The 6,000-nt window shown below is 39.4% G+C and overlaps 1 protein-coding gene across 2 annotated transcripts in view; it reads right to left on the bottom strand.

The window, feature by feature from the left end:
- ADGRL2 (adhesion G protein-coupled receptor L2) overlaps positions 1 to 6,000 on the bottom strand; it is a 609,194-nt gene that overhangs the window by 500,280 nt on the left and 102,914 nt on the right. The window lies entirely within an intron of this gene.

The following is a 6,000-nucleotide window of genomic DNA, read 5'->3' as shown; positions in this document are numbered from 1 at the left end:
CCCCCCCCCCCCCCCCCCCCGCCCCCGCCTTTCGCAACTTTGAATTTGAATGGGACCAGAAGATTCTCTGGGGGTCCTGTTTGTGGCCCTTGAGAAGCAGCCTCTCTACTGCTTTCAGCTGATTTCCTGGCATGTTTCGTGGTGATTTGTGGTGAGTGGCAGCTCTGGAATCACTTTTCATTCTGTCAGGTTGTGGTTAGGCTTAGTGGGGTTTCTTTGTTATGCTGGCCACTACTAGTCAATTCCCTTGAAAATATCTGGTTTTCTCTTTTTCCCTTGAAGAAAAGAGAGAGAGAGAGAAAAAAAAAAGGCAGTTCCAGACTCTCCACCTTACCCCCCAAACACAAACACAAAACAAACATGGATATCCCTTGGAAATCCTGGGGGGAGATAGAGAAGGAGGAGAGGCCCAGATGTTCTCAACATCCCAATTTAATTTTGATGTCAGACAATAAAAGATCTTGGGAGGGCCCCATTTCCCGTACCTGTTCTGCTGACATGCTGTTTTATTAAAGAATCAGGGATAAATTTTACTACCACTTTTTCGTGTTAAAAACAAACTAAAATAAAGCAAACACACAAAATGTGCATTTTTGAAGCCCAGTGTTTTCTTTCTTTTTCAGAATAAGCCTGGAAAATAAGAAGTAAGTACAAACATTAGTAAAATAAAAGAAAGAAGTAGCCCGTTAAGATGGAGTTTTCCATGGGCACGGGGTGGGGGCGGGAGGGATTTGGCACTTTAAGTGTATGTCGTCTTAAGCCAGAGCTTAACAGAGGTTTGTATTTCATGAATTAGTTTGGGGGAAGGAAAGAAAGAGAGAACAATATAAGGTTGCCAACATTTTATATTGCCAAGTTAGGCTATTTAAAAAAAAAAACACAACAACTAACACTGAAATCTTACATCATTTCTTTAAAGAAAGAACATGTTAACATCAGTGGGGGGTGGGAGGAAGGAGGAAAGCCGTAATCTTAGAATACAAGACAGGCTTTACAAGAATGAAGAGTTGGCAACTTGCACACCAACATGCCACAAAGGCCTTCAGAAACAGCCAGTTCCTGAAACACGTCAAGCCCCTTCCCACTTTCTTGCCTTTGCACCAGCCGTTCCTCTGACTGGAAATCTATTCCCTGGGACATTGGTAGAGCTCTCCACTCAGATCCAACCACAAGAGGCAGGGCTTCTCTAACCACACTGTTTAGAGCCCCACTCCCCAGACCCCTTGCTGGCAAACCCTCCTCCCCACTTCCATTCCTCTCCATTCCATTCCTCTCCGTTTCCTTACTTTGCTTTAATCTTTGCCCAGTATTTGTGACCACCTGGCTAGATAATGTTTGCTCATCATAATACTTATATTGTTAACAATATAAAATACACAAGGTCAGGGGCTTCATATCATTTGTTCACTTCTTTTACTCCACTACCCAAAACATTGCTGGCACCTGGGAGGCACTCTGTACTTATTTGTTCCATTTATTCTTGCGTGTAATTTCATGGTCCTTATTGTCCTCATATTAGAAAAGACGTCTGCAGTGCCTGCCCTGGTTGGTGTACAGAAACCATTGCTTTAAGAAAGAGATTGAAGAGTCCTTTCGGCATAGATGAGGGCGTCCCCAAAGCAAGGAGACATTTGACGCACGCATTCTTTATGGCAACTGATTCTGCACAGCAGGTGTGAGAATCGTGCTTCTGAGGACTGGCCACACACTGATGGTAGGCTGAAATCGTGGCCCACTACTGATTTAGGGACAAGGAACGCTCTGAGCAGATTTAGGCTGTATTTACCCCTTCTTCCTTCCTCCCCGAATCACTGAATTACGCAGTCTAGGCATGGCTTCTTAGCGCCTCTTGGACGGTGTATGCATTTTTTTTTTTTAAAACAAGAGAGTGTTTCCCAACAACAAGAGAATATGAGTGTGCAAATATCTATTGGATTTAAAAAAAAGTAACAGTAACATCCATGTGACAGCACATTTATCTGTGGTCTCTCACAGTTATTCCCCATGGAGTAGTGGAACCGGGAAGTGGGGTTCATAGACAGGCCTTACTACCAAGCACGGCGAGGTGTTGTAGAAAAAGCTGCCCTTGGAATGTGTATGGACAGTTCAAAAATGTAGATAGTGGGTCTCAAAAGTGTATTTTCCAAGTTTTTGTGCCATCTGGGATCCTGGGTAGGTGACTCTGATTTTTTTATTCTCGAAAAATATCATTTCTGTGGGACCCAGTTTGGCATAGATTTTCTTCCCCTGAAAAATAGAGAATGAGCCCAAAATGCACCTAATGCAAGCTTTGCACAGATTTTTTTTTTCTTTTTAAATTGGGTACAATATCTGCTCTTACTGCCACACTTCTGAGTAGCAATAAGGGGTCCTAACATGATGGTGTACAAATAAGTGAGACTGGGCAACTGGTGAAGAAAATGAGAGTTTAGAGTACGTACATGAGTGTGTGTGTGCATGTGTGCGCTCGCACGTTTGTGTTGTGTATATATGTGATAGGGTTAACATATTATTATAATAATGATGATGGGATTAATGAAAAATGTAAAAGCGTTGATCTTTTGAAGTTCCTTTCATTCTCTTTCTCTGTCTTTCTGTCTTTTTCTCTGTGTCTCTTTCTTTTATCCTACAGAATGGAATGGAGCGAGGGATTTAGAAAGCCTCTGCTGATTAATCCATCATATTCTGACAACTGAATTCCCAGAAACAGAGTATCCGACTTTCGCATAAAGTGTCATTTTGACTGGAATCTTTCAAGTTCAATGCTCTGAAGTCCTCAGAGGAAGACTGCCCCATAGTGGGGCCTCAAATAATGGTAGCTTCTAGTATTGTTATTAATTACCCCCATTAAGAAGGCACGGATTTCAGTGTCTGATAAGCCAATTCCACCAGCTCAATAACACCTCAACTGCTGTGTCAGAGAATGTTCTGGAAGAAGCAAAGACTGACAACATTTGGACTTTTACAATGAAGAGTAAGAATAAAAACATTAAATGGTTTAAAAAAAATCAGAAAAGTGAGATTTGGGGCTGTCACCCGCCCAATGAAGTTATTTTAGGATTGTGTATCTCAAAGATTAAAAATAAAACCGAAGCTTAACTTCCCTGATATTTGAAATAAAAATGTGCATTTACTTTTCAAAACTGCCCGGCACAATGATAGAGGCAGTTATTTTTGGTAAAAGTGGATTGTGGACAGAGTAGCTGGTGAAAATGCTCTTAAGTATTCACGTAGGACAAAACCCTTCCTGGCACTAAGAAGTCTCAATTGGTTTTCAGCTGCACTGTGGTTTATTGTGTGCTTTAAATCAACTCTAAGACTGCACTACATACCATTGTGTCTGTTAGAAAATCATTATGGGGCAATTAAAAGCAATGTTGTTTCACAGATGAACATGGCATTTTCCTCTGTGTCTGATTGCTGCACACGTCCTTCGTGCCTCTTGCGATCGTCTGTATTTGTGATGGTCAAGAGATACAGCTGTCGGGAAAACACTCAACAGATGGCAGTTGCAGGGTGATGCTTTATCCCTTTTTGGATGCTCTCTGACACCGAAGCTCAGGATTTCTCTAACTGCTGGTGAGCAACTGACTCATGTCAAGCAACATGTGTTTGGAATGTTCAGTGACCAAAGTCATCTTCCTCCAAAAATGAGAAGAAATTGAGGTGTCCGTATGAAATGAACTGTGCACTATCGTACTAAAATGTATTGTCCTTGGAAACCTTGTAACCAGCATGGAAAAGAGCAAGTAACTAGATAGAGACCCTGATATATTGGGCAGATGGATAGATTGCTTTTCTTCCAGGAGGAGAGTGAGGCAAGATCAATCAGTTCTTTCATTTTTGTAAAGCTCTTTAAAGATTGGCTTTATATTTTTTAAAAAGAGCGATTTAACCTTGGCTTCAGTAATGGCATGACTTGTTGAATGACTTAATCTCTGATGAAATTAGTCTAAGTGGTTTAAGAATTAATTAAGTGGTTTCTTTTTACATTTCAGGTAGCATTTTACCATGAAATACTTAAGCTTCTATCTTGGTTATTTATACAGCACATGGATGTGTAGAACATTAATATGGGGACAGGAAAAAAAGAGGAAGTTGATTGACAAAGATTGGAAACACTGCACCGAACGATTCTTATAGTTGTGCCAGATTATTCAGTGTTCAGAATCCGAGTTACGGATTCCGTTATAATTATGACCGACTCGTGTTTCTTCCTCTCAGGGACACAAACTCTTACAGGTTCTAGAGCCTTATTTCTGTCCAGTGAACATTCTGGGTTGTCTGGATGTATACATTTAACACAATGATAAAACAGTATTGAATAATAGGTATATGTCCTGCTTCTGTGCTCTAGACAATGTCCTGGGCATGCCTGCCTGACCCTCAACCCCCCTCCAGTGCTACTAAATATTTGACTATCTTCAGTTTGACCTGAATGTGAGTGTAGGCCAATAAAATCTTAAAAGCAGCTAACATGAGGATAACCACGTCCCATAGGGTTAAGTTTAATTTTGTGAAAATTGTTGTCTTTTCTTTTTAGTGTTAGCAAAATCATGTCCTGCAGTTCACGGAGATTTATATTTCTTCTAAAACATGACACTGTGGCATTAGTGACATTTTCTGTTTGTCTATTTATGTCCCAAAAGAGGTAACCACATGCCATATATGTTTTCTGTTAATATATTTGCAAGTTGGTCTCACTGGTTGGTCTCTGAAAGATTTCCAGTGGATAAAGCATGTGGAATGAGAAGCTATAAAAAGGAGTCTTTTTAGTAAATGCCTAGCAGAGCCGGGAATGAGCAGAAGCTGTAGGAAACATGGTAAACTGCATAGTAAAGTTTTGAAGCACATTATATGTGTTTTGGAACAAAACCAACATTTCACTTATTCTAAGAGGTTAATATGTGCCAGGTATTATGATAACTTAAGAGGTTAATATGTGCCAGGTATTATGATAACTACTTATTTTATTTTATTATTGTATTCTCACACATATGTGAGATTGGCATTATTATTGCCATGGTACTAATGAGCAAATGGTGGCCAATAGCTGATAAATATTTTCCTAGGGTCACACGATAAGATGATCTTCCAAGTCCTCAGAGCTTGTTACAAGAGTATAATTGCTTCTTCACAAAAGAAAATAATGCATTGTGCATATAAGATATCCCGTGATATTCTTACTGGATGTACGTGCCATTTAATAGAACAATGAAAAGATAGATTTGTTTTTATAATAAAATACATCTTTGTAACTTTTAAAATAATATAATTCCTATAAAGAAGAAGTTTGATGGATATAAGAATGTGTGTTCTTTTATATTTTTATCATTCTTTTTAAAAAATGTGTGTTCTTTTAAACTTTCAGGTATTTTTAAAATAAGTAGAGCGTTTGTGAAAAATTTTTTCCTCAAAATTTCATTTGTTTTATAACTGATACAAAAATAATTTTATGACAACTTTTAATAGAAATGAGAAGAAAATTCTTCCTTTCATCTGTTGAGTGAAATGAGTCTGTAAGTATAACTACTCAGAACACTTTAGAGACCCTCTTTCTACCGTCTATAGAAAGTAGTATGTTTCCAGCAGAGACAAGTGTGGGAATGACATGACAGGATACATTTTCAAAATAAGCATATCATAAAAATGATGGGTAGACTGTGTATTTGGGGGAGGTGAAAAGAATATGTAGTTGAGATGCTCTGTGGTTACCACCAGTACCTTGCCACGACACCAACAGCTAGTATGACCCCATCACGACAGCTCCAACACTTGGGTGGATGAGACAAATCCACGGTGGCACAAAGCACCAGGAAAGCACGTGCGGCATAGAGATAAAGAAAGACCCTTGTCTTAGGACACTGCTTGCAGTCGTGCGTGTACTTACTACCATAAAGCTGAGCCGTGCAGGGAGTGGAATATTACAGCTGTAATTGCCATTTAAGATGATTCTGCTGCCTAATTCAAGTAGATGAGAAGGGTCTGATTTTTTCGAAC

The sequence above is a fragment of the Ailuropoda melanoleuca genome, chromosome 2 (assembly GCF_002007445.2).
Source record: "Ailuropoda melanoleuca isolate Jingjing chromosome 2, ASM200744v2, whole genome shotgun sequence".
Lineage (NCBI taxonomy): Eukaryota > Metazoa > Chordata > Mammalia > Carnivora > Ursidae > Ailuropoda > Ailuropoda melanoleuca.
The sequence above is the reverse complement of the archived record's forward strand: the minus strand, read 5'-3'. Positions and strand labels throughout refer to the sequence as shown.